General features: G+C 37.7%; 1 protein-coding gene across 1 annotated transcript in view; it reads right to left on the reverse strand.

The window, feature by feature from the left end:
* Positions 1 to 27,184, reverse strand: part of TACR3 (tachykinin receptor 3) — a 462,287-nt gene that overhangs the window by 243,512 nt on the left and 191,591 nt on the right. The window lies entirely within an intron of this gene.

The following is a 27,184-nucleotide window of genomic DNA, read 5'->3' on the forward strand; positions in this document are numbered from 1 at the left end:
AATCCCTTTCCTCCTCTGTTTGGCTAGTCTAGTCCCATTTAAATAATACATTGCATGCTTATTTTTACTTCCAAAAAATAGAACCTTCCATTGTCCAGTATTAAATCTCAGTTTCCATTTACCTGCTCTTTCTTCTAATTTTTGTAGATTCCCTTGTAAAGCAAGTTCATCCTGCCCTGACCTAATAACTTTACACAACTTTGTATCTTCTGCAAAAAATAGAGATGCTGCTATTTCTTTCATGTAATTGGCAAGAGTCCATGAGCTAGTGACATATGGGATATACAATCCTACCAGGAGGGGCAAAGTTTCACAAACCTCAAAATGCCTATAAATACACCCATCACCACACCCACAATTCAGTTTTACAAACTTTGCCTAGTATGGAGGTGGTGAAGTAAGTTTGTGCTAAGATTTCTACGTTGATATGCGCTTCTCAGCATTGTTGAAGCCCGATTCCTCTCAGAGTACAGCGAATGTCAGAGGGACGTGAAGGGAGTATCACCTATTGAATACGATGATTTCTCTAACGGGGGTCTTTTTCATGGGTTCTCTGTTATCGGTCGTAGAGATTCATCTCCTACCTCCCTTTTCAGATCGACGATATACTCTCAAATTTACCATTTCCTCTACTAAAGAACTGTTTTAGTACTGGTTTGGCTATCTGCTATATGTGGATGGGTGTCTTTTGGTAAGTATGCTTTCATTTACTTAAGACACTCTCAGCTATGGTTTGGCACTTTATGCAAATTATATAAAATTCTAAATATATGTATTGTACTTATATTTGCCATGAGTCAGGTTCATGTATTTCCTTCTGCAGACTGTCAGTTTCATATTTGGGAATATAAACACTTTAAGAAATTTGTTTCTTACCTGGGGTTTAGTCTTTTTCAAATTGACTACTTTTTGCATTTGCGGGTATTAGGCCCACAGGTGCGTCAAATGTTAGACTTTATTACGTCATTTTTGGTGCGAATTTTTTTGGCGCGGGAAATTACGTTTTTGACGCAACTTCGTCATTTCCGGCGTCATACGTGACGTCGAGACCTTTCACACGGCAGCGTCATTAGTGATGCAAGTGTGTCATTTCCGGTCATTTTTGGCGCCAAAAAAGTTTACGTTACGTTGTGCGTCATACTTGGCGCCAATTTTTTCAATACCCCATTGTTGTTTGCCTCCTGCTTTCTTTTCTATAAAGAGGCCTATGCTTTTGCATTTTTTCCCATTCCTGAAACTGTCATTTAAGGAAATAGATAATTTTGCTTTATATGTTGTTTTTTCTCTTACATTGAGCAAGATGTCCCAATCCGATCCTGTCTCTGAAGTTTCTGCTGGAACATTGCTGCCTGACATGGGTTCTACAAAAGCTAAGTGCATTTGTTGTAAAATTGTAGAAATTATTCCACCGAATGTCATTTGTAATAGTTGTCATGATAAACTTTTACATGCAGATAGTGTTTCTATCAGTACTAGTACATTGCCAGTTGCAGTTCCTTCAACTTCTAATGTGCATGATATACCTGTAAATTTTAAAGAATTTGTTTCTGAATCTATTATGAAGGCTTTGTCTGCATTTCCACCTTCTAATAAACATAAAAGGTCTTTTAAAACTTCTCATTTAGCTGATGAAATTTGAAATGACCAACAACATAATAATTCATCCTCTTCTGATGAGGATCTATCTGAAACAGAAGATCCTTCCTCAGATATTGACACTGACAAATCTACTTATTTATTTAAAATAGAGTATATGCGTTCTTTATTAAAAGAAGTGTTAATTACTTTGGATATTGAGGTAACCAGTCCTATTGACGTTCAGTCTAATAAACGTTTAAATGCTGTTTTTAAACCTCCTGTGGTTTCCCCAGGTGTGTTTCCCATTTCTGAGGCTATTTCTGATATGATTTCTAGGGAATGGAATAAGCCAGGTACTTCCTTTATTCCTTCTTCAAGGTTTAAGAGATTGTATCCTTTACCAGCAAAATCTATAGAGTTTTGGGAAAAGATCCCCAAAGTTGATGGGGCTATTTCTGCTCTTGCTAAACGTACCACTATTCCTATGGAAGATAGCACTTCCTTTAAGGATCCTTTAGATAGGAAGCTTGAATCTTATCTAAGGAAGGCCTATTTATATTCAGGTCATCTTCTCAGACCTGCTATTTCTTTGGGTGATGTTGCGGCTGCATCAACTCTCTGGTTGGAAAATTTAGAGCAACATGAATTGGATTCTGACATATCTAGCATTGTTCGCTTACTGCAACATGCTAATCATTTTATTTGTGATGCCATTTTTTGATATGACATCTAAATCTAGATTATTATCTCTTTCTTTCCAAGGTAATAATTTATTTGGTTCTCAGTTGGATTCTATTATTTCAACTATTACTGGAGGAAAATTAGTTTTTTTTTTGCCTCAGGATAAAAAACCTAAGGTTAAATCTAAGGCTTCTAACCGTTTTCGTTCTTTTCGTCAGAATAAGGAACAAAATCTCAATCCTCCTCCCAAGGAATCTGCTTCCAGTTGGAAGCCTTCCTCAAATTGGAATAAATCCAAGCCATTTAGGAAACTAAAGTCTGCCCCTAAGTCCGCATGAAGGTGCGGCCCTCATTCCAGCTCAGCTGGTAGGGGGCAGATTAAGGTTTTTCAAGGATTTTTGGATAAAATCTGTCCAAAATTATTGGATTCAGAGCATTGTCTCTCAAGGGTATCGAATAGGATTCAAAGTAAGACCTCCTGTGAGAAGATTTTTTCTCTCACACATTCCTGTAAATCCAGTAAAAGCTCAGGCTTTTCTGAAGTGTGTTTCAGACCTGGAGTCTTCAGGGGTAATTATGCCAGTTCCTCCTCAGGAACAAGGTTTGGGGTTTTATTCAAACCTATTCATTGTACCAAAGAAAGAAAATTTGTTCAGACCAGTACCAGTACCAACTTTCAGGATGGTGACTATAAGGACTATTCTGCCTTTTGTTCAGCAAGGACATTATATGTCCACAATAGACTTGCAGGATGCGTACCTTCATATTCCGATTAATCCAGAACACTATCAGTTTCTGAGATTCTCTTTTCTAGACAAGCATTACCAATTTGTTGCTCTTCCATTTGGCCTAGCAACAGCTCCAAGAATCTTTTCAAAGGTTCTGGGTGCCCTACTATCTGTAATCAGAGAACAGGGTATTGCGGTGTTTCCTTATTTGGACGATATCTTGGTACTAGCTCAGTCTTTACATACTGCAGAATCTCACACGAATCAACTAGTGTTGTTTCTTCGGAAACATGGTTGGAGGATAAATTTACCAAAAAGTTTCTTGATTCCTCAGTCAAGGGTCACCTTTTTAGGTTTCCAGATAGATTCAGTGTCCATGACTCTGTCTCTAACAGACAAGAGACGTTTAAAATTGGTCGCAGCATGTCGGCTCCTTCAGTCTCAGTCATTCCCTTCAGTGGCTATGTGCATGGAAGTTTTAGGTCTCATGACTGCAGCATCGGACGCAATCCCTTTGCTCGTTTTCACATGAGACCTCTACAGCTTTGTATGCTGAATCAATGGTGCAGGGATTATACAAAGATATCACAATTAATATCCTTGAATCCCAATGTACGACACTCTCTGACATGGTGGATAGATCACCATCGTTTGGTTCAAGGGGCTTCTTTTGTTCGCCCAACCTGGACTGTGATCACAACAGATGCGAGTCTTTCAGGTTGGGGAGCTGTTTGGGGGTCTCTGACAGCACAAGGGGTTTGGAAATCTCAAGAGGCGAGATTACCAATAAATATTTTAGAACTCCATGCAATTTTCAGGGCTCTTCAGTTCTGGCCTCTACTAAAGAGAGAACCGTTCATTTGTTTTCAGACAGACAATATCACAACTGTGGCTTATGTCAATCATCAGGGTGGGACTCACAGTTCCCAAGCTATGAAAGAAGTATCTTGGATACTTGCTTGGGCGGAATCCAGCTCCTGTCTAATCTCTGCGGTGCATATCCCAGGTGTAGACAATTGGGAGGTGGATTATCTCAGCCGCCAGACTTTACATCCAGGGGAGTGGTCTCTCCATCCAGATGTGTTTTCTCAGATTGTTTAGATGTGGGGGCTTCCAGTGATAGATTTCATGGCCTCTCATATAAACAAGAAACTTCCCAGATACCTGTCCAGGTCCAGGGATGTTCAGGCGGAAGCAGTGGATGCGCTGACACTTCCTTGGTGTTATCAACCTGCTTACATCTTCCCGCCTCTAGTTCTCCTTCCAACAGTGATTTCCTAAATCATCATGGAACAGTCTTTTGTGTTGCTGGTGGCTCCAGCATGGCCTCACAGGTTTTGGTATGCGGATCTGGTTCGGATGTCCAGTTGCCCACCTTGGCCACTTCCGTTACGGCCGGACCTACTATCTCAAGGTCCGTTTTTCCATCAGGATCTCAAATCATTAAATTTGAAGGAAATTGAACGCTTAGTTCTAAGTCATAGAGGTTTCTCTGATTCAGTGATTAATACTATGTTACAAGCTCGTAAATCTGTCTCTAGAAAGATTTATTATAGAGTTTGGAAGACTTACATTTCATGGTGTTCTTCTCATAAATTCTCCTGGCATTCTTTTAGAATTCCTAGAATTTTGCAGTTTCTTCAGGATGGTCTGAATAAGGGTTTGTCTGCAAATTCCTTGAAAGGACAAATCTCCGCTCTTTCTGTTTTTTATTTCACAGAAAAATTGCTATACTTCCTGATATACACTGTTTTGTACAGGCTTTAGTTCGTATTAAGCCTGTCATTAAACCAATTTCTCCTCCTTGGAGTCTTAATTTGGTTCTAAGGGCTTTACAGGCTCCTCCATTTGAACCTATGCATTCTTTGGACATTAAACTACTTTCTTGGAAAGTGTTGTTCCTTTTGGCTATCTCTTCTGCTAGAAGAGTTTCTGAGCTATCTGCTCTTTCTTGTGAGTCTCCTTTTCTGATTTTTCATCAGGATAAGGCAGTTTTGCGGAAAGGTCAGAAAGCTTCTGCTGTTTCTTTGGCTTCTTGGTTGAAACTTTTGATTCATCAAGCTTATTTGGAGTCAGGTCAAATCCCGCCTCAGAGAATTACAGCTCATTCTACTAGATCAGTCTCTACTTCATGGGCCTTTGGGAATGAAGCTTCAGTTGATCAGATTTGCAAAGCAGCCACTTGGTCCTCTTTGCATACATTTACTAAATTCTACCATTTTGATGTATTTGCTTCTTCGGAAGCAGTTTTTGGTAGAAAAGTTCTTCAGGCAGCTGTTTCAGTTTGATTCTTCTGCTTTTTGATTTAAGTTTTTTTCTTTCAAAAGTGAAAATAAACTTATTTTTGGGTTGTGGATTATTTTCTCAGCGGAATATGGTTGTTTTTGTTTTAGTCCCTCCCTCTCTAGTGACTCTTGAGTGGAAGACTCCACATCTTGGGTATTGATATCCCATATGTCACTAGCTCATGGACCCTTGCCAATTACATGAAAGAAAATATAATTTATGTAAGAACTTACCTGATAAATTCATTTCTTTCATATTGGCAAGAGTCCATGAGGCCCACCCTTTTTTATGGTGGTTATGATTTTTTGTATAAAGCACAATTATTTCCAAATTTCCTTTGTTGATGCTTTCTACTCCTTTCTTTATCACCCCACTGCTTGGCTATTCGTTAAACTGAATTGTGGGTGTGGTGAGGGGTGTATTTATAGGAATTTTGAGGTTTGGGAAACTTTGCCCCTCCTGGTAGGATTGTATATCCCATATGTCACTAGCTCATGGACTCTTGCCAATATGAAAGAAATTAATTTATCAGGTAAGTTCTTACATAAATTATGTTTTAATCCTTACTCCAAGTCATTAATAAAAATATTAAAAAGAACAGGGCCCAATACTGATCCCTGATGGACTATTCCAATGATTACCTTTGTCCAATCTGAGTATAATCCATTTACTACTACTCATTGTGGCACTGTGTAAAATGCCTTTGCCAAATCCAAGGAAGTACACACACTCGATTTGTATTCAGGGAACACAACATTTGAACCCCCTGAGTGACATACACAGAACAAAATTCCTTATAGGAAGTAAAATATTATGGCTGATTGCATGCAAAATTACAGATATATAGCTTTGACACCTGGTACTGGAAAAAAATTGTATAGTCCAAACAACGGTGGGGGACAGGTTTTGTTCCCTAATACAGTGTAAAAACTGTATACAGATAATGAAAAAAAGTATAGAGCTCTCTACAAATGCTCTTACACTCTTTAATCGTTGTGTTAATACACTAAAAAAACAGACTGCAGACTGTAAATGCTAAAAAAAAACATGGCAGTCCTTTTCATGAGTACACCATTTTCTGGCAACCAAATCTATGATTTGATGCATCTAACTGGGTGAATTACAGACCCAAAACACAGCACTGCTTATCTTTGAAGAAGAAAAAAAAAGGGAAGCTGGGGTGGTCCAAAAAGAAATGGGCAAAAAAGAAATGGCAAAAAAACATTGTATGCACTGATCAAAATAAGCATTAAAACCCCATAAAAAACACTCACTACAAAACTAAACCATTAACAGTGCAAAAACTCCAGCAGATATCTTAAAGTATAAAGTCTGCAGGAACCTGCAAAATAGTGTGTCAAGAGGAAAAACAGAGTGAGTCCTCTGGCTATGTTGTACCTGACTGAGTACCTTCAAATAGCCTATTGGCAGTGTGTGCTAAGGTAAAGCACTTACCTGCAAAAACACCCCTCCATCGTCTTACCAGATACGCAGTTGCAGCAGTACCCAGTAGACAGCCCATCCAGAATTCCACAATAGAAGGAAAAGTCCCTGTGACATCTGAGGGCAGTCATGGCAGAAAAACTCATAAGAAATAACTTTACTTGTTTGAAAGTGAGAGAGAAGCCAAATGCTTCAAAAACTGCAGCCTTAGAAAAATGTTCATGTCAGGAAGCACTACATCAGCACAATTTAATAGACACTTGTTCATTAACAAACAAGCAGCAAATAGCCAAACCAGTACTGAAACATATCAGCAGAGGTTATGGAAATCGGAGTATATTGTAGATCCATAAAGGGAGGCAAAAGAATAGTCCCTGCAACTGATTATAGAGAGTTTATGGAAAAATTTCCCATGAAGTGAAAAAAAAATCACAAACCATACTCCAAATACATCCCTCTTACAACCACTGTACTCTGAGGGGAAACCAGGCCTTAATATAGACTAAAAACCCCTTTCTCTAAGGAATCAAACACACATTTTCATTCTTCAACCAACTCCAGCTGAGGCATAGTAAAGACGAAGGTTTTTGTGAGGTGGTGGGGGTTTTATAGGGCTCTTGGGGTTTGGGACTCTTTGCCTCCTTCTAGTGGTAGAGAGTAGTAATTCCAATGAGAAGTAGATTGTGGACTTTCACCACCTGTATGAAAGAAAACAGCATTTAACATAGAATGCACATTTAATCTTAAACAATTACTACACTATAGTGTAGCTAGTAATGGTTATCCATGGTTGCAAAAAGGTGAAATAGCAACTTAATCTTTAAGACTGCTACCCAAGTGTGTAAATGATCCATTTCTACTGACCCTCCTGCCACTATTGCTTGTGCCCTAGCGACACCCATAGATCATATAACAGCCACAACGTCACCATCCCCTGCCCTTCCTAATATATACATCTCTGTGTTCCTTATCTATAAGTCATTAGGCTTCTGCATGGTATACACAAAAAACCTATAATAGATAGGTAAAGAAAGAACAATGCTATTTAGCACATACTTAGATTATATATATAAAAATAAGATAACATGTATTTGTAATTCTTTAAAAGACAGCACAAGAACAGTCTATATTATGGATATAGGGCTGTTAAGTAGTGATACCAATATCACTTGCTACCAAACCACAGGACACATATAAAGGAAAAGTTCCTCCTCGTTATCATACCACCCTTATTATAAACCAATTTTTGGACAAACAAACATATATTAGACATAGACAAACTGTTGTTTCAACGGGACAAAGAGCTGATTAAAATATGAGAAAGAAGAAAGACCCCTGATGCAGTCGCGTATCACATTACGCTTCCTCAGAGGGGTGCGGCGGGCTGCAGATTCACTGTATTTATGCGTGTCAAGTAGCCGCCTACTGTGACGTCATTTTCTTAATATTGCGTTGATAAGATAACAGATTGTTGCCCACATACGAGTTCTCAAATAGATTGAGTTTGGTTTGATGATTTAGACTTTATGTTTTGATGCTATGCTAGTACAATCATACATGCAAAGGCATTTCTTAAAAGTTTAAATTCATTATTTACATACAGAGGGAAATACTAGTATGTTGCATTTTTGGTGTCAATTTTCATTAAATTAAAAATGAATAAAACGAGAAAGTTTGGTTTGATAGTTTCAGGATGGATGATTGACATATGTATGTACCTATTGAAATGAAATATGGTGACAGAGCTTTATAGAAACACTTGGTTTATTGTTTATCTATTTTATTATATCGTTTTTCAATATATTGTTATACTTATAACTGATATTAATTACATTGTATGATGAATGTGTTTGAGTGCATTTGAGATGAACAAAGAGGAAAAGGGGGTATTATATAAATGCAGGGCTAATACTAATCATTTTGTGAGATAGAAAGGACTAATTACGATAAGTGTTAAATACAGAGTGAATGAATTCAAAAATCATATAAAATAAAAAATTGAGTGAAGAGGTAATAATGAGTGATGATAAATGCATTTGCAATATACATAAAGAAAGAAAAATAAGTCACATTTATGACGTGAAAAGTGAAAAGATATTTTTGGAATTTTTATAATAAATGATCAAAAATATTATTGATCAAAAAATGTAAAAGTGGTATGTGTAATAACTAAAAAGAGTTTTGGCTAGTAATATTATCACCCCATCATTGGTGAATTCACAATAGAAATGACTATGGAAAAGACACTATTGTTGAAATATTAATATTATGCTAGCTGAATTGGTTGAAGGCTGCTGATATTAAATTTAAACTAAATATTTGGGTTGTATAGAGAGTATTCTTGGCTTTCTCTTGGTACACACTGTAGTTGTTATAATTATTTAAACCATATGGTTTCACACTATTTAAAAGATGGATCCATCTGCATTCCATTTGTTATAATACATGTTCTAGGTCACCTCCTCGTATGCCCAAACTGGCTTTTTTGTATCACTGCAAATTTTAGCAATTTCTCATTGTGGTTGTGTTTGGAAAGAAAATGTCTGGCAACACTGGTTAGTGTTTTGCCATCTGCTTGTTCTTTGGGTGCATTTCATATATTTCTACAGTGCTCTGAAATACGTTTACTATTCTGTCGGGTGGTAAAACAAATTGCATGGACATTTTTTTTTTTATTATTAAGTAATTTTTATTGAGGTAGCAATTACAAACAAAACAAATCTTTACAATGATCATGGTAACACACCTATCAGTATACATCAGTACTTATGCATCTAATACAGAAGGTATGTCCTAGCAACCATGAACAATATTAAACCCTAACTAATAAGGGAATACACCTAGCCATGAGCAGCGCCTCTTTTAACATATATACATTTTCAATTGGACATTACATTTTTTAGATTAACATATAGTAACTGTGTGACCTAGTTTCCATAAAGGAATTTCAATTAGGAAAAGGTAGGCCATAGTATTCACAACCGAACATGAAACTAAACAATGCAACACAGTATAAAGTACATATCTCCCGGACAACTAGTAGACCCTCTAGGACTTCTGGACATATTTATACAATTCAATTCAATAGGGGGTGGGGGGGGGGGATATTGCTTAGGTCAGCATTGGGCCTTTAGAGGTATGCGAAAGATGTTATAAATGTAAAAAACCCTTTTAAGATACTGATACTTGCTCCATAGTCGCCATATGAGTAAGTAAATTACAACGCAGACTTTTCGTTGTAGTACGGTAGAGACCCAAAGGTACTCCACCAGTGGGCCGGAGGAGGCCTCAACCTAAAAAATAGCTCCGGTGCTCCATTGCCATCAGCTAGCTGGGAAATTTGGTATCTTCAGAGAGATAACATCTAGCTTGTTAATGTGCTATAAGTATCATTGCCAGATGGCAGCTTGGGAAAATGGTTTAGCTAATTTGAAGTTTCTGAGCTGAAGCGGCACACGAAGTTGCGACCAAGCATGGCTGCTGCCCGGAAGTCCCCCCTTGCATGGACATTTTAATACATATATCACTCCTGATGTTGTGCATGAGAAATAATTAGATAAATTGTGTGTGTAATTATATTTATCTTTGATAGATTTTATTTTACATACATGAGAACATGCATTGCAAGTTCCACAGGGGAACATGCCTCTGGCATTCTATTGGCTGAGCTGGCATTCTATTGGCTGTTCCAATCAGCCAATAGAATGTGAGCTCAATCCTATTGGCTAATTGGATCAGCCAATAGGATTTTTTCTACCTTAATTCCGATTTGCTGATAGAATTCTATCAGCCAATCGGAATCTAAGGGACGCCATCTTGGATGACGTCACTTAAAGTGATATTCATTCAGAAGAAGACGTTGTTTGAAGAGGATGCTCCGCGCCGGATGTCTTGAAGATGGCCGGATGAAGATAGAAGATGCCGTCTGGATGAAGACTTCTGCCCATCTGGAGGACCACTTCTGCCGGCTTCCTTGAGGACATCTTGCCGCTTGGATGAAGACTTCTCCCGGTAAGTGAATCTTCAGGGGTTAGTGTTAGGATTTTTTAAGGGTGTATTGGGTGGGTTTATTTTTTAGGTTAGGGCTTTGGGCAGCAATAGAGCTAAATGCCCTTTTAAGGGCAATGCCCATCCAAATGCCCTTTTCAGGGCAATGGGGAGATTAAGTTTTTTAGTTAGGCTTTTATTTGGGGGGTTGTTTGTGTGGGTGGTGGGTTTTACTGTTGGGGGGGTGTTTGTATACAGGAAAAAGAGCTGATTTCTTTGGGGCAATGTCCCACATAAGGCCCTTTTAAGTGCTATTGGTAGTTTAGTTTAGGCTAGGGTTTTTTTTTAATTTGGGGGTCTTTTTTTATTTTGATAGGGCTATTAGATTCGGTGTAATTAGTTTAAAGATCTGTAAAAAAAAATTCTGTAATTTAGTGTTTTTTGTGATTTATATAATTTAATTTAATTTATTTAATTGTAGTTAATGTAGGGAATTTATTTAATTATAGTGTAAGGTTAAGTGTTATTGTAACATAGGTTAGGTTTTATTTTACAGGTAAATTTGTATTTATTTTAGCTAGGTATTTATTATATAGTTAATAACTATTTAATAACTATTCTACCTAGTTAAAAATAAATACAAACTTGACTGTAAAATAAAAATAAACCCTAAGCTAGATACAATGTAACTATTAGTTATATTGTAGCTAGCTTAGGGTTTATTTTATAGGTAATTATTTAGTTTTAAATAGGAATAATTTAGGTAATGATAGTAATTTATTGTAGATTGATTTAAATTATATTTAAGTTAGGGGGTGTTAGGGTTAGACTTATATTTAGGGGTTAATACATTTAATATAGTGGAACAATGTTGGGGCAGCAGATTAGGGGTTATTAAGTGTAGGTAAGTTGCGGCGACATTGGGGGCGGGAGATTAGAGGTTAATAAATATAATGTAGGTGTCAGCGATGTTGGGGGCAGCAAATTAGGGGTTAATAATTGTAATGTAGGTGGCGGCGGTGTCCGGAGCGGCAGATTAGGGCTTAATAAGTATAATGCCGGTGTCAGCGATGTTGGGGGCGGCAGGTTAATAAGTGTAAGATTAGGGGTGAAAGTTAGACTTTCTCAGCCAGCTCTCCCCATTGATGTCTACCAGCTCACCGCTGACTTAAGCAGCGCTGGTATTGGAATGTGGTATGGAGCTCAATTTTGCTCTACGCTCACTTCTTGCCTTTTAACGCCGGGTTTGTAAGCTCATTTAGTTTATTTTTTGTCATTTTAAATAACTACTTTTGCCTGTTGTAACCCCACCTAAATTGACATTTTCAGATATTGATTATTGGCTATATTAAAGCTTTGCAAACGAGAAGCTGCAGAATAATTTACACTTCCAGTGGTGGATGTAAGGTATTTGTATTAACATTTTAATTTCCCATTGCACATTCTTTGTGTAATGAGACAGAGATAGGATAATGACGACATAGTGTATATACAGAGACACAATATAAGATTGTCTGCTCTCCCTGCAATCACAACCTTTTTGAATAGGTTGTTGTTTTAAATATAAAAAAATAATGAACCCAGCTATTTCTTATGCAAAAATAAAGGATCAATTTCTCATACATTTTAAACTATACAGCTGGTATAATAAATTCAGAAATACATTAAAGGGAAACCCATTTAACAGAGCCATATCCCTTTAAGTATATCTGCAATTTATGCTTTAACATATGCATCAGGTTAATATTTTTATGTTTAATATTCAAACATAAACTAATTAGCAAACAAATTGAAAGAACTAAGCAAAGTCAAAATATGACTTTGAAAGATAAATATGAAAGATAAATTAGCAGTTTGGGTATGATATCCTGCTGTGTTTTACTAGCACGTTTGAAATCACTGCATTTCAGTTTAGCACACTGTATGTATATGTGACAATTTAGGTCAATTTTTTTGTGACAATTAATAAATGTGTGTGTATATATATATATATATATATATATATATATATATATATATACTTTTTCAGCTGATTTAAAGAAGCATACATCATTTTAAGATCACTGTACCTTTAATCATTTTAGCATGCTATTTTATTACATGCTAAAATTGACAACTGTGTTACAGTCTTTTTATAATTATAATAAGTCTTTTCTTAATAGAAATAAGAGGTTGATATGTCATATGTCTGCTAAACTTGCATAAATGGGATTATTTATTAAAGGTACTTGAAGCCCGACATTTTACATTTACAATTCAGACAGAACATACAATTTTAAATATCTTTCCAATTTATCTTTTTAAAATTTTTTTTTTTTTAATTTGCTTCATTCTATTGGTATCCTTTGTTGAAAAACATACAAAGGTAGGCTGAGGAGCTGGGAGCTAGCTGGTGATTGGTGACTGTACATATATGCCTCTTGTGATTTGCTTACTGTTGTGTTTAGCTACCTCCTAGTAGTCCATTGCTGCTCTTTTAAAGGGACAGTCTACTCTTGAATTGTTGTTGTTTAAAAAGATAGATAATCCCTTTATTACCCATTCCCCTGTTTGCATAACCAACACAGTTATATTAATACACTTTTTACCTCTGTGATTACCTTGTATTTAAGCCTTTGCAGACTGCCCTCTTATTCCAGTTCTTTTGACAGACTTGCATTTAGCCAATCAGTGCCCTCTCCCATGTAAATTCAGGGGTGTGGTCACAATGTTATCTGCATGGCACACATGAACCTACGCCCTCTAGCTGTGAAAAGCTGCCAAATGCATTGAAATAAAGGGCGGCTTCAAGGTTTTAGAAATTAGCATATGAGCCTACCTAGCTTTAGCTTTCAACAAAGAATACCAAGAGAACAAAGCAAATTTGATGATGAAAGTGAAAGAAAATTTGTTTAAAATTGCATTCCCTATCTGAATCATGAAAGTTTGATTTTGACTACACTGAGAATGAATCAAAACTGATAATAGAGGTAAATTGGAATTGTTTTTACAAATGTCTCCTTTATCTGAATCATGAATGAAAAATGTTAGGTTTCATGTCCCTTTAACCTCTTAAGGACATATGACAGATTTTTTCCGTCATAAAACAATTGAGCAAACTGAAAGCTGTGTCCTTAAAAGGTTAAGCTTTTCAGCCTTTGCAGTGCAGTCTCACATCAGAAAGCCTACAGCTGCAAATTTAAGAACCAAAACTACTTCTATAACCTCTCTGCCAACTCAGAGAAAGATCTAGCTTAATTGAGAGCAGGAGGTGGCATTGCACAAGAGAGCTCGTGTACAATATTATATTTTTCAAGATGATGCTGCATCTCAAGTGCCAATTGCAGGTTAACAGGTCCTCTACTTGAGAACTTGTTAGTCTGCTGTCTTGATACATTTCCCCAAAAGAATTATTATGTTCATTATATTAATTTCATTGAGTACTATATTGCTTTCAATATAGTAATGTTTATTTTCCATTTTACACTTTATATACCAATACATGTTTGAATACAAATAAAAATTTGAACTCCTATTCTTTACTTTATACTTACCCCAAATCTTTTGAGGAAGTCTTCCAGGAAAGGGAGGCATAGGCTGTGTTTTTAACTACTCATTTGGAAACCACTGCTCTAAGGGCATTGATTACATGTCTTGTTATAACCACCACTCAAGCTGCCTAATTGGCTGTTAGTCAAAAAGTGACTAATAGGTAATAGGCCATGTGGTGACATTTTATCACTGGAATATTAAAATATAGCTCACAGATTTTATACCTGGCAATTCACATTAAAATTGAATATTCAAGTAGTTCTTTGGCCTAGTATCTGTCTAAGTAGGACACTCCCAATAGCCTTTGAGTGACATTTGATAAACCACTCCCTTTTGAATTGGGGTATAAAAACTGGAACACTCTCTATCTCTTGTTCTCTTTCTTTCTTATCCTGTTCCTGAAAGGATAGCTGATTTTGGACACACTGGAGAATGTGGCTAAGTATATTCCTTGGATAAAATCCTGTGATTATTTTAGCAGTGTTGCAGAAATTGTAGTATTGTAGTAAAGTTGCCCTGTCTTAAATATTTGGACTGTTTTGCTGTAAAATAGATGTGTATATATACCTGTAAATATTTATCTTATTATTAACATATTGATTCCAAATAAACTGTTTGGAAACAATGGAGACCCTCTCATAGGGCGCCATGTACTAAGGCGTCAACATTTTCGCACAGACCGTATCGAATTAACCCACCGGCATTCGCACCATGCGGATAGAACTTTGTTACATGAATGTACTAAAAACCAAGCCGTAAAATTTTGCGTCTAATCTGTGTCAAAGACTTACGGATTATTGATAACTTTGAAGCTTCGCTTGGCGCGAAAGAACAAAGTTACTAAGCAGTCTACGACCTAATTGGTCTTCACCCACGTGGCCATCTAGGTGTCATAATCGTCATACAAGTGGCAAGGTTTAGCAGATGACATGTGCATTTTCCCAGAAATCTTAGAATATTGTTTATTTACTTTTCTGTATTTACTTAGAGAAGATGGCTTGCTCCGGAGATTCAGCTACTTCCAAGAAGACTCGCAACCCTAACATCTCGCATCAACAGAATGTTGTACTTGTTGATCTAGTACTCGAATACTATGATAATATTTATGGTAGTCAAGTCAAGCAAACCCCAGGTGCCCGTAAGAAGATTATTTGGGGAAAAAATTAGTGATGCTGTGAGTGCTCAAGGACCAACGAAAAAAGATATTGAATCCTGCAAAAAAAGGTTCAATGATATCAAGCGTCAAACTAAAGCCAAAATTGCCAAAGAAAAGCAATATGCACGTGATACTGGAGGCGGACAGCCTTATGTTGCAGATTTGACTGACTTCGAAAGAAAAGTTCTACAGAGGCTTGGCACGGAGGTCATTGAGGGCATAACTGATGACTGTGATAGCGATATTCGAGGTAATTATAAATTAATCTCCAAATTAATATTTATATTGTTTAATTGTCTGCACCAAAAATGTCTCTTACATTAATGTTTTTTAAATACATTAACCGTTTTTTAATCTGCTATTTACTCGTATTATCCATTTTTCTTCTTTCTCTTTCTATCTTCATTTAAAAAGCAGTAATGCAATCTTTGCAGTCAGCAAATTTTAGGTTCATCACCATGGTTAGCGTTTGCTTATTGGAGGTCGACATTTAACCACCAATAAGCAAGCATAACCGAGGTTATGAACAAAAATTGGGCATTCTCTTATGCACACTATTTATGTTTTTTAAAGAAACATAGCAAGAGAATGAATAAAAAAATATATACGAATAATTCAAAATTAGAATCAGTCTGAATAGAAACATATGTAAAAATGTCTTCATCTTCATTCAGTGATTCAAAAACCAATAATGAAACTGTCTTTTCACTTAAGTACTTCAACCTGGCGTCAGGTTGATATCCCCTATAGTTTTCTATTGTATTCGCTACCTAAATGGTCGCAAAGGAAATCACGCGAAGTTAGAGTGAAAGTTGGAGCGGGCGGATTACGTGTAACATTCATAATTTCCAATTAAAGCGAATTTACGTGCGATCGAACATGTAGTAAGTAAGTAAAGGGTTAGGAATGATCAGTTGCATAAAATTGCTGATGAAAAATAGTGGTTTTTCTATTCGATCGCAGATTGGTAAATACGAGATGCAGATCGTAAGCAAATTTTGACACGGAAATACAGACGAAGGGTCACTTCGATGCTTAGTACATGGCGCCCATAGAGTTTATTTCATAACTTACTTGTATTGGTTTAGTGGTTTTACCATAGAGCTTTAGTACTAAATTATAATTATATTTAGTATAAAGTAAAACTATTTTAAATTAATTAATAACCACAGGCCAGGTCTGTTTGCCTTGCTTGCTTTACATTTAAATACAGGTGAGTGTGTTTCTTTTAATCTAGATAGACGTTCAGACTCAAATGTGTCAGTGTGTAGAAGAGGAAACCAGTTGTCTCCCTTCCCTCCTCCTTTACTTTTAATGATTTTATTTGGTATGAATTACCCTGTGTATTTTATGTTTTACATTACCTGATACTGAAATATCTAGCTATCAACCAGGAAAATAAAGCAACCAAGGAGAGAGGTGACGTATCAAACACATTCCATGCGATACGCTCAGCATCCCGTGGTTTTCTGGTCTACCGCAGTGTCATGGTGACACTGCAGCAGACCGGAAACCGTGGGTATTGCCAGAGCAAGACAGCTGGGGACGACACAGGAAAGTTCAAACATCTTCTTAAATGCTAAGCGTATAGCACAGAATGTGTTTGGTTTGATTTGGACTACCTCACCTCTTTGTACCATCACTTGGATCACCTTTTCGTATTGGAAGGATTGTTTGGATAACATAAGTCTGCTGGCCGACTTTTATTTGTCCAGCATGCCTCTCCTGTACTGTTGAAGTGCTTGAAAATCTGTGAGTACATTTCTTGCTTGTTGTTTGTTTATCCTTGGTTGAAGATATTACACCATTATGGCACCCTCTTTTCTCTTGTCTTTTCCAGTTTGGACTCATGTGTCTACAGGAGTTCATTTTGAAGAGGAAGCAACCAATCCCTACTATTTGATCCTCACTGGTCACTCTTTAGTGGACTTTTTTATTTTCCTGCACATACTTTATTTTGATTCTGTGTTGGTATATTGCATCTTTTCACTTTTTATTTTTATATCTATTCATTGTTTTTTTGTCTCACTATTTTTGGTGCACTCAGCATTTATGTATTACAAGGAGAGGATATTTATTGGGTATCATATTGGCATTACTTGCTGTAGATGAAACAAAATGTTTTATAACCATTTATTTAGAACTACTGTAGTCCTAAAGCCTGTGTACATGGACCATTTTTTGCAGTACAGTGGTTCCACTCCTTGCTCTATCTCTATCCCCCCTCTATTTTGCTCTCTCCCTCCCCCTTCTCTTCTGCTCTCTCTCTCCCCAATCTCTCTATTTTGCTGTCTCTCTCCCCCCTCTCTTTTGATCTATCTCTCCCCCCTCTCTTTTGATCTATCTCTCCCCCTCTCTTTTGATCTATCTCTCCACCTCTCTTTTGCTCTCTCTCCCCCTCTCTTTTGCTCTCTCCCCCTCTCTTTTGCTGTCTCTCTCCCCCTCTTTTGCTGTCTCTCTCCCTATCTTTTGCTCTTTCTCTCCCCTTTCTTTTGCTCTTTCCCCCTTTCTTTTGCTGTTTCTCTCCCTCTCTTTTGCTGTCTCTCTTACCCTCTCTTTTTCTCTCTCTTCCTATCTTTCGCTCTATCTAACCTCTCTCATTTTCTCTCTCTAACCCCTTCTATTTTGCTCTCTCTAACCATCCTCTTTTACTCTCTCTCCCCCTTTTTTTTGCTCTCTTCCCACTCTTTTGCTTTCTCTCTCCCTCTCTTTTGCTTTCTCTCTCCATCTCTTTTGCTGTCTCTCTCCATCTCTTTTGCTGTCTCTCTCCATCTCTTTTGCTGTCTCTCTCCATCTCTTTTTCTCTCTCTGTCCCCCTTCTTTTGCTCTCTCTATCCCCCTTCTTTTGCTCTCTCTATCCCCCTTATTTTGCTCTCTCTCTCCCCCCTCTATTTTGCTCTGTCTCTGTCTTTGTCTTTGTCTCTGTCTCTCTCTCTCTCTTTTGCTCTGTCTCGCCCCTCTCTTAAGCACTGTCTCTTTTGCTCTGTCTCCCCCCTCTCTTTTGCTCTGTCTCCCCCCTCTCTTTTGCTCTGTCTCTTTTGCTCTGTCTCCCCCCTCTCTTTTGCTCTGTCTCTTTTTGCTCTGTCTCCCCCCTCTCTTTTGCTCTGTCTCTTTTTGCTCTTTCTCCCCCCTCTCTTTTGCTCTGTCTCTTTTGCTCTGTCTCCCCCCTCTCTTTTGCTCTGTCTCTTTTTGCTCTGTCTCCCCCCTCTCTTTTGCTCTGTCTCCCCCCTCTCTTTTGCTCTATCTCCCCCCTCTCTTTTGCTCTGTCTCTTTTTGCTCTGTCTCCCCCCTCTCTTTTGCTCTGTCTCTTTTGCTCTGTCTCCCCCCTCTCTTTTGCTCTGTCTCTTTTGCTCTGTCTCCCCCCTCTCTTTTGCTCTGTCTCTTTTTGCTCTGTCTCCCCCCTCTCTTTTGCTCTGTCTCCCCCCTCTCTTTTGCTCTGTCTCCCCCCTCTCTTTTGCTCTGTCTCCCCCCTCTCTTTTGCTCTGTCTCCCCCCTCTCTTTTGCTCTGTCTCCCCCCTCTCTTTTGCTCTATCTCCCCCCTCTCTTTTGCTCTGTCTCCCCCCTCTCTTTTGCTCTGTCTCCCCCCTCTCTTTTGCTCTGTCTCCCCCCTCTATTTTGCTCTGTCTCCCCCCTCTCTTTTGCTCTGTCTCTCTCTCTCTCTCTCTCTCTCTCTCTCTCTTGTTGTCTCTCTATCCCCCTCTTTTGCTCTGTCTCTCCCTCCCCTTTCTTTTTCTATATTTTCCCACTCTCTTTCTCTCTCTCTCTCTCTCTCTCTCCCCTTTCTTTTGCTCTATTCCCCCCCTCTCTTTGAGGTCTCTCTCCCCCCTCTCTTTTGCTCGCTCTCTCCCTCCTCTCTTATGCTGTCTTTTGCACTCTCCCCCTCTCTTTTGCTCTCTCTCTCCTCCCTTTTGCTCTCTCTTCCCCCAATCCCCCCTCTCTTTTGGTCTCTCTCCCCCTTTCTCCCCTTCTCTTTTGCTCTCTCTCTCTTTCTCTTCTGCTCTCCCTCCCCCCTCTCTTTTGCTGTCTCTCTTCCTCTCTTTTGCTCTCTCTCTATCCCCACTCTTTTGAGCTCTCTCATGACCACACAGCCCCGTCTGGCTCCGCCCACATCACACCAACCCGCCCATGCAACACCACACCACGCCCCATCCCCAGTCCCATCTGCTTCCGCCCCCTGCCACGCCCGGTCGACACTAGGTGCCAGGAGGTTAGTCTGTTGAAGGCCAAGTGTGTTTGTCCTTGCGTAGTCTCTACTGCGCATGACAGCTTCGGACAAACACACTTGGCCTTTTATATTATAGGATATAGATTTACAAAAACCTCATACCAAAGTTTTGGAAATCTACTGTGGTTCTCACTAAATTTCGACTGGTCTTCCAAAGTCACTGACTTACTACACCTAGAATACTATCACTTTATGCAGGTAAACAAACTGGATATGTTTGGGGGCATGACTGGCATTTGACATGCATAATCTGCCTATATATAGTTATTATAAAGCCACCCTCTTTTTCTCTTTTTTCTTCCCCTCTTTTCAATCCCTTTTCTTATGTTTGCACAATCTACTCGCTCTCCAATCCAAACTGTGATGACGTTGCTGGGGTTTCGGGTTTTAGCCCTCCCTTTACATTGAAAGTTGATGTTTGTATGACTCTGATTGTTCAAAAGTTTTATATAAATATTAAAACTAAAAAAAGTTAATATGATAAGCTTAACCTGGTTCCTTTCTTATTGGTTCTGTATATCTGTGAATAGCATTGATTGACTATGCACCTAGATTAATAATGCTTTTTTTTTCACCTTCTTTCGCTGTTTTGATGTAAGGAACTAAGTTTTACCATGTTTCTTAAATGGCTTATTATGAGGTATGTGCAATGTTACTCTCTAACTCCTTGTAATACTGTTGTGTACTTCCATTTCTGTTTTGAATTGCACTACTTATAATTTGCTAATAAAGCTTGTAATATATATATATATATATATATATATATATATATATCTATTTACTGCAGTACATATCATATATTTTAAATGGTAATAGTGTATAAGCGATTTGTTTATGAAGTGAGAAGTTTATGCTACCAGACCATGTCTAAATAATGTTTTATGAAGGCTAGCCTTTCGATGTTGACCAAATAATTAGTAGAATTAAAATGAATAAGGATTTTATTATGTCGTTTTTTTGCCTCAACAACAGTACCTAATGTACTGCTTCTTTTTAAACTAATCACCAATATAAAGGTATTTTTATAACTTTCAGTAGAAGATTTGTGAACAAAAGCTAAATGTTCCCTTTCGAGTTTAATTTTGATGCTTATTATAATCAACCAGAAAAAGTACAGGCCGGCAAACGTATATATTCTTCAGCAGGATATCAAGGATATTACCATCAGCAAGTAGGTTGAAAAACCAGGTAATAGCTAATTAACTTCAGCTAACAGTGTAATAACAGCAATGCTAGAGATATTTTATAGTCTATCTTACAATCACCAAAGTGCTGATATACAGCTACAAGAAAAATGATGGAGAACGGTTGATGATTTCTGGCGCTAATTTTAAGAAATATTGGCTATATAGACATAAATATTTACTTCTATATGAAAGACATGAGAACAAAAAATGAAGACGTGTCTCCTTGTAAGTTTGGGGTGGGGTTAATGTAAGTGAGGACAAATCTATACTGAGTCATACTAAACTACAGCACTGGCTTTTTCAGCTTTTAATACTCAACTGGTCAGGTAAAATTTAATCAACATGTCTAATTGCTGCTCCCACGTTGTTAAAGGTACAGTATACACCAATTTTCATATAACTGTATGTAATAGACACTACTATAAAGAGGAATTCACACAGATACTGATCTATAAATCCAGTATAAAATATTTTTAAAAATCTACTTAGAAGCCCCCAATTTAGCACTGTTGGTGAGGTTAGGCTGACACACCCACTGAAATTCACTGAGAAAGCAGGAAGAGAAGACTCTCCCCCTCCCCTGCATATGAAAAGACCCATTACACCACCAGGAGTCTGTAGACATCAGTATACATCTAAAACGTTGGGGCTTGGTTAGGAGTCTGAAAATCAGCACAGTGTTATTTAAACATAAGCAAAACTATACATTTTTTACAAATACACCCTCAGGTGAGCTATATAATTTGATCATCTACAAAACATTTATGCAAAGAAAAATCTAGTGTACAATTCCCCTTTAATAAAAAAAATATTTGAGTAAAGCATTTATTTAAGTCTACTTTTAAAAGGCAAGTTAACTCGTCAATCAAAGCTAAACTGAGTACAGTAAATTAATGGACAATGAAGTGTGTAATTACAACTAATATGCATAATTTAGTCATTTTTCTTTTAGATGTAAGGTGATTTGCATATAAAACGTGTATTTTTCATAACAGTTTATTTATATTATCAGATTTACTATGCACAATTTAATCCACAATAAGCAAAGCATTAGTTCTAGACTTGCTGTAATAACATTTTACATGACAGATACGCTCTATTCAAATTAGTAAGGCAAAACTTTTGGATTTGTTATGCTGTTCTCGTGAATGTAAATTGATTCACATGATTTCATTTAGTGAGGGTTAAAATTTAGTTGATTCAGCTTTAAAAATTTTAAAATTGAATTATTTGAGTGAATGAATAAGTCTCCAACATGAAAATTAGTTTTTGAGTTTTGAAAAGAAAAAACTAAAAGTTGCAGGAAGTCAAATATTTTAGTAATGTGTTAATGCAAAAAATAGAGATTAACTTGGAATATTCAATTTGCATAATTATTGTGGAGTTTTTTTTTTAAAAAATATCCTGCAAATAGCTAGCAATATAATGCTTCACAAATGTATATGCATTCAGATCTAGGAATACATTAGTGAGTTCAAAAGTCATATTTAGAAACACGAAGACAACCTGCATAAAAGCACATCTCTAATGTTCTTTTTTCATTGAGCTAGTCTTTCTTTAAATAGCATATTGATCTATTCTTCTAGACCCTATAAATTGGTTTTATTTTAAGGACTGAATACTTGTAATAGAAAAAAAAGCTAAAAGCTAAGTCTAAGTATTTTACAAGATGCTGCAAATTACCTATAACAGCTATGTGATTGCTTAGCACAGTGGGCAAACTCTTTTACTGGTAGTTCTAATTAGCCAAAATTAAAGGGGCAGTCTACACCAGAATTGTTATTGTTTAAAAAGATAGATAATCCCTTTATTACCCATTTCCCAGTTTTGCATAACCAACATGGTTATATCAATATCCTTTGTTCCTCTGTGATTACCTTGTATCTAAGCCTCTGCAGACTGCTCCCTTATCTCAGTGCTTTGACAGACATGCAGATTAGCCAACCAGTGATACTCCTAAATAACTCCATGGGAATGAGCACACTGTTATGTATATGACACACATGAACTAGTACTGTCTGTGAAAAACTTTCAAAATGCTCTGAGCCAGGCGGTGGTTTTCAATGGTTTAGAAATCAGTTTGAAGCTACCTAGGTTTAGCTTTTCAAAAATACCACCAAGAGAACAAAGCAAATTTGATGATAAAAGTAAATTGGAAAGTTGTTTACAATTGCATGCCCTTTCTAATTCATTAAAGTTAAATTTTGACTAGACTGCCCCTTTAAGGGAGATAACAAGGTTTACATGTGTTTAAAAGCAGTTTTATAGTTTTGTATGCATTTCAAACAATAGTTTTGTTTTTGGGTCTTTTTGCAATAAGGTTCTTATTTATACACACACACACACACACACACACACACATATCTTTAATGTTCCTTGAAAGGGACAGTTTACTCCAGAATTCTTATTGTTTAAAAAGATAGATAATCCCTTTATTACCCATGCCCTATTTTTGCATAACCAACACGGCTATATTAATATACTTTTTACCTCTGTGAGTACCTTGTATATAAGCCTCTGCAGACTGCCCCCCTATCTCAGTTATTTTGATAGACTTGCAATATAGCCAATTAGTGCTGACTCTTAGGTAACTTGACAGGAATAAGCAGAATGGTATTTATATGGCACACATGAACTAGCACTGTCTATTCATAAAAAAAACCTGTCAAAATGCACTGAGCTTAAAGGCAGCCTTCAAGGGCTTAGAAATGAGCAAATGAGCCTACCTAGGTTTAGCTTTCAACAAAGAATACCAAGGGAACAAAACAAAGTTGATGATAAAAGTAAATTGGAACGTTGTTTAAAATTGCATGCCCTATCTGAATCATGAAAGTTTAATTTTGACTAGACTGTCCCTTTAACCCCTTAGTGACCAGAGCACTTTTCCATTTTCTGTCCGTTTGGGACCAAGGCTATTTTTACATTTCTGCGGTGTTTGTGTTTAGCTGAAATTTTCCTCTTCCTCATTTACTGTACCCACACATATTATATACCGTTTTTCTCGCCATTAAATGGACTTTCTAAAAATACCATTATTTTCATCATATCTTATCATTTACTATAAAAAAAAAATTATAAAATATGAGGAAAAATGAAAAAAACACACTTTTTCTAACTTTGAACCCCAAAATCTGTTACATATCTACAACCACCAAAAAACACCCATGCTAAATAGTTTCTAAATTTTGTCCTGAGTTTAGAAATACCAAATGTTAACATGTTCTTTGCTTTTTTTGTAACTTATAGGGCCATAAATACAAGTAGCTCTTTGCTATTTTTCGAAGACATCCCAAAGTATTGATCTAGGCCCATTTTGGTATATTTCATGCCACCATTTCACCGCCAAATGCGATCAAATACAAAAAATCGTTCACTTTTTCACAATTTTTTTCACAAACTTTCAGTTTCTCACTGAAATTATTTACAAACTGCTTGTGCAATTATGGCATAAATGGTTGTAAATTCTTCTCTGGGATCCCCTTTGTTCAGAAATATTAGACATATATGGCTTTGGCATTGCTTTTTGGTAATTAGAAGGCCGCTAAATGCCACTGCGCACCACACGTGTATTATGCCCAGCAGTGAAGGGGTTAATTAGGGAGCATGTAGGGAGCTTCTAGGGTTAATTTTAGCTTTAGTGTAGTGTAGTAGACAACCCCAAGTATTGATCTAGGCCCATTTTGGTATATTTCATGCCACCATTTCACCGCCAAATGCGATCAAATTAAAAAAAACGTTAAATTTTTCACAATTTTAGGTTTCTCACTGAAATCATTTACAAACAGCTTGTGCAATTATGGCACAAATGGTTGTAAATGCTTCTCTGGGATCCCCTTTGTTCAGAAATAGCAGACATATATGACTTTGGCGTTGCTTTTTGGTAATTAGAATGCTGCTAAATGGCGCTGCGCATCACACGTGTATTATGGCTAGCAGTGAAGGGGTTAATTAGGTAGCTTGTAGGGAGCTTGCAGGGTTAATTTTAGCTTTAGTGTAAAGATCAGCCTCCCACCTGAATCATCAGACCCCCTGATCCCTCCCAAACATCTCTCTTCCCTCCCCTACCCCACAAATGTCCCCGCCATCTTAAGTACTGGCAGAAACTCTGCCAGTACTAAAATAAAAGGAAAATTTGGGCTTTTTTGTGCATTTTTTTGTGTGCATATTTACATATGCTTCTGTGTAGGATCCCCCTTAGCCCCCAACCTCACTGATCCCCCACCAAACAGCTCTCTAACCCTCCCCCTCTGACTTAATGTGCGCCATCTTGGGTACTGGCAGCTGTCTGCCAGTACCCATTTTAGTGAATAATATGCTTTTTTTTTATTAAAAAAATGTCCCTTTTCTGTAGTGTAGCTTCCCCCCCCCCCCCCCCAATACCAACCCCCCACCCCTCCAGATCCCTTAGATGCTTTGGTAAAAAAGTATTTCATTTTATTTGACAATTTACTTATAAAAAAATTTCTGTAGTGTAGCGGTTCCCACCTGCTCCCGCCCCGTGCACGCGCCCGCCCGCCACCCCCCGTGCACGCGCGCGCGCCCGTGCATGCCCCCGAAGGCTCCGCCCCCGATCCCGCCCCCCTCCACCTTCCAGATCTCACCGATGGCCGCCCACCCGCCTCCCAAGTCGGCTCCCACCCACCAACGATACCGGCCATCGATGTCCGGTGCAGAGAGGGCCACAGAGTGGCTCTCTCTGCATTGGATGGCCAAGGGGGGTTATTGCAGGATGCCTCCATATCGAGGCATCACTGCAATAACCGGAAAGCAGCTGGAAGCGAGCAGGATCACTTCCAGCTGCTTTCCAGACCAAGGACGTACGCCACACGTCCTCGGTCATTAACTGCATTTTTTTTGAGGACGTGTGGCGTACGTCCTTGGTCGTTAAGGGGTTAAAGGGACACTGAACCCAAATTTTTTATTTCATGATTCAGATAGAGCATGCAATTTTAAGCAACTTTCTGATTTACTCCTATTATCAATTTTTCTTCGTTCACTTGCTATCTTTATTTGAAAAAGAAGGCATCTAAGCTTCTTTTTTTGGTTCAGAGTTCTGGACAGCACTTTTTTATTGATGGATGATTTATCCACCAATCAGCAAAAATAACCCAGGTTATTCACCAAAAATGGGCTGGCATCTAAACTTACATTCTTGCATTTCAAATAAAGATACCAAGAGAATGAAGAAAATTTGATTATAGGAGTAAATTAGAAAGTTGCTTAAAATTGCATGCTCTATCTGAATCACGAAAGAAAAAAAAAATTGGGTTCAGTGTCCCTTTAAGTAAAATCTAAAAGCTGCTGAGCTTATTTACAAAACAGAATGAAACTGACTTATAATGACTATAACAGTTATAATCCTTAATAAACTATATTATACACTTTTACTATCCAAAATAAACATAAATATGGCAATAAAAATAATTTACACATATTAAAAGCAAATATGATTGTAAGACCAAAGTTTTATCAGAGCACCATTACATTATAGGTAATTTAATCACAAAGAAATAAAGAAAACACATAACTTTTGTGGACTTGTAAACTTAATATGCAAATGTGTCCCATCTTTACTGCACAGCCAATAGCTGTGTTTGCTGCTTCTATTTTATTTTATAAAAACAAGTAAATTGAGAGGCGCACCACTGAGGCAGAACAAAAGCTAGAAAAAAACGTCCATGCTTGTCCACAAAAAACGTTTGTCTGGGGTTTGTTGTTTTATCTTGTTCAGAGAAGAATTGCCTGGTATTCAGTGCTGGACTCTCATTGGGCAGGATCAGACTGATATGCTACAGGATATTTTTTTCTCTGTGAAAAGGCATAGTGGGCAAAAAGAGACAGCACACTGAGTGGCACTGGCCTTGTGGACAAGCATGGAAGTTTTTCTAGCTTTTGTTCTGCCTCAGTGGTGCGTCTCAATTTTCTTGTTTTTATGTAAATTGCAATTAGGTCTTCCTAAGAGTAAAAGAGGGAACCAGATATGGACTCCTTGTACACATTCCCTAGAGATATGCAACTGCACCTCACTGATGAGGCCCAAGGGAGGCCGAAACGTACATCTGGGGTTTGCTGTTTTATCATGTTCAGAGAAGAATTGCCTGGTATTTCGGCTCTGGATTGTCATTGGGCAGAATCAGACTGATATGCTACAGGATATTTTTTCTCTGTGAAAAGGCATAGGGGCCTATCTATCAAGCTCCAAACAGAGCTTGACGGCCCGTGTTTCTGGCGAGTCTTCAGACTTGCCAGAAACACAAGTTATGGAGCAGCGGTCACAAAGACCGCTGCTCCATAACCCTATCCGCCTGCTCTGAGCAGGCAGACAGGAATCGCCGGAATTCAACCCGATCAAGTACAATCGGGTTGATTGACACCCACTGCT

The sequence above is a fragment of the Bombina bombina genome, chromosome 2, assembly GCF_027579735.1.
Source record: "Bombina bombina isolate aBomBom1 chromosome 2, aBomBom1.pri, whole genome shotgun sequence".
Classification (NCBI taxonomy): domain Eukaryota; kingdom Metazoa; phylum Chordata; class Amphibia; order Anura; family Bombinatoridae; genus Bombina; species Bombina bombina.